The following is a 2,885-nucleotide window of genomic DNA, read 5'->3' on the forward strand; positions in this document are numbered from 1 at the left end:
CTACATTTCTCCAAATCGGATGAAGAAACAAATTCATCTTGATCTTGGATGACCTGAGGGTGATTAGGTTGTGAACTCTGGGGTCTGATCGGCGAGTAATCTGTCTATACGGTCATCCTCTAGTGAACAGCTGACGAATAAACAAACACATCTGCACTGCGGTGGACTCCAGCTCTTGTCAGTTTGAGGAGCAGAAGACAGCGATGATGAAAGTCCTGTCGCACTAAAGCGGCATCAGTCATCTCGGTGTGGTGTGTGAGATGCTCTTACATGGGTGAAGAAAGATGAAACTCACACTTCAGATCCTAGGCCAACACTATCTCATCTGATTGAAGAATCTCATGTGAAGTTGCCAAAAACATCCTCAGATCTAAAGGAAAGAGGGTAGATTTTGAAAGATAATTCTGAAATAATTCTGAGTTAATATCCGGCGATTCTGACTTTTTTCTCAGAATTTCAAGATATAAACTTAGAATTCTAAAATATAACCTCAGAATTCTAAGGGGAAAGTCAGAATTGCAAAGAAGAAAATTCTGGAATGTGAAAAATAAACTCTCAGTTGCAACGAAAAAAGTTATTATAAATTAATATTAAAATTTAATATTAAAAAATCTATATCTTTTATTCATTGGTGGGACCAAGAAAAAATAGAATTGTGAGATGGAAATTCAGAATTGTGAGAAGTGAGCTCGAAATTGCAAAAAAAAAAAAAAAAAAAAAAAAAAAAAAGCCAAAATGATGTCATTTCTGTGGCATAAACAGGCTTCCATAGTAGATCTAGATACTAGATTAAAACTTAAGTTTAAAACTTAAACTTTCTGCTTAAATGTATAAATGCTGTAGAAATGGTGTAAAAATATTTTATTTCATGCAAACATTTGACACATAGGCTGTGTCTGAATATGCATTCATTCTAAGTAGGCACTTTGTAATTACTTAGAGACTGCTGTATAAAACATGAATGTGTGTAGTATCAGTGTAATCCAGATGTTCTGCATTCATCATGTTGTCATTGTCATGTGACCTTCCAGTGCCAGTTGTGTCATTTAACTGCCATTCACAGATCCTCTGCAGTGGCCTCATGCACAATTCAGAATCTTGTCAGAAATAGTAGGTCATCTTGGCACTTTTTGTAGGTTCTACTCTCTTTTCACATATTGTTTTGGTCTTCTGTATTGTAGGGAAGCATGTGATTTTGGATAGAGCCATATAGTAGCAGGCTATATGAGGTTGTTTTGCTAGCATTCGTAAGGCATCAGGCCACCCGAGGCGTCAGAAACACATCAGTGGCCCTCAGCGTGTATCAAGTGACATGATGCAGGTACCTGTCCGCCTCCAGACTCTGAGAAGGTTCCAGCTCATTCATCTTCTTCATCTCTGTGTCGGATGAGCTCTGATGTGCACATGGAGCTGCTCTCTCATCTGTCTGAGTGTGGATGTTGTCTGCACTACTGCAAAGATGACCATGATGACAGATCATTTTGCATACTCTTTTACATAATATTGCACTTTGCATAATCGATTATGTCTAATTAATTAGCAGTGACATCAAAGGCAAGCATACATTTGATTGCTTTTAGTATTGTTGTTTAAGAGTTGCCTTCTATTCTTTGCTCAGATTTAGAAATGTAGAGAACTATTTTTAAATTTGATTTCTGTGCAAATTAGTTTAACCAATTTTTCTGAAAGTTTAGTTCTAGATTTGAAATATTTAGAAAAGAAAGAAAATCATGGTATATTTATTAAAAACCTATGCTGAAAAATGACATATGGTGGCCAATCAGTGGCATACAACAAATAAAAAAAAGTTGATCTATAATAACTAATAAGGCGAATTAAGGAAAAGTAAGCAATGACACAAAGTTGTTAAAGGCAAATGCTTTGTTAATTAAATTTTTTTTTCCAAAATAATATTTTATAAACATATTTTAAACAAATTCTTAAATTTCTCGTTTTCATTTAGTTCAACTTGATGTAATAAAAACAAACTAAAGCTGAAATAAAAATGTATAAACACAGTATAAAAACATTTTTTAAAGAAAAAAAAGAAAAAATGACTGAAACTTCAAACAAAATCAAGAAAAAAAAATCTAATTATATATATATATATATATATATATATATATATATATATATATATAAAAACTCAAATAGTATCTCAGTTATACTAAAGTAACTTGGGCGCAATGCTTATTCAAAATAATTTTTAGTATCTCTATGATTAAACATGAGCATACTGTCGTTATGTGTCTGAATTTAATTATTTCAGGATTATGAAACAAATGTATTTGTGCTGGCCACAGTGTGGTCAAATATTAAATGTTCAGTCATCAGTCTGTTAGTTCAGGTGTCAGAGTGATTGACAGAATGACAAACTGCTGCCTACATGAACCAAACGATTTGCTGCGACTCACATTTTTCCTGTTGACAGGTGAGATTCTGCTACAGGTAAGATGGCACCAGATTCTCTGTTGTTCTGTGTCGACCTAAAAATGAAAAGTGAAAGCTCAGTGTGATGCATATACCCAACTGTAAAATGTGTAAATGACCGAAGCATTTTCCCTGCAGCTGTCAAGATGAATTATTCAATTCAGCAAAACAGCTCGTTAAGGAAAGAGGCAAAACAACGCAGCTTAAAAGAAAACGTACTTGTAATAGGGTGAGAAAAAGAGATGCTTTTTTATAAAAACCTGCTCATTAGTGGATACAGACTGCAACTGAAACCTTTTCAGTGTTGCCAATTAAAAAACCTTTCCTGTTGTTTTGAATACACGGTTTCAGTATCTATAGTGGAGACACTCCAAATGCCATTACATTAGTTAAAATATCAAACGAAGTAGGGTTTATTTAAAAGAAAGTTGGTATAAGCACAACTTATTAAGCCT

The 2,885-nt window shown here is 33.9% G+C and overlaps 1 long non-coding RNA gene across 1 annotated transcript; it reads right to left on the minus strand.

Moving 5' to 3' along the window:
• LOC113117934 (uncharacterized) lies at nt 1-2,454 on the minus strand. Its single transcript, XR_003294238.1, has 3 exons — nt 2,415-2,454; nt 1,326-1,451; nt 1-370 (listed from the first exon to the last, which is right to left on the minus strand). It is a non-coding gene; the product is annotated as an uncharacterized LOC113117934 (long non-coding RNA).
• Nucleotides 2,455-2,885: the final 431 nt, after the last annotated feature.

The sequence above is a fragment of the Carassius auratus genome, chromosome 17 (genome assembly GCF_003368295.1).
Source record: "Carassius auratus strain Wakin chromosome 17, ASM336829v1, whole genome shotgun sequence".
Lineage (NCBI taxonomy): Eukaryota > Metazoa > Chordata > Actinopteri > Cypriniformes > Cyprinidae > Carassius > Carassius auratus.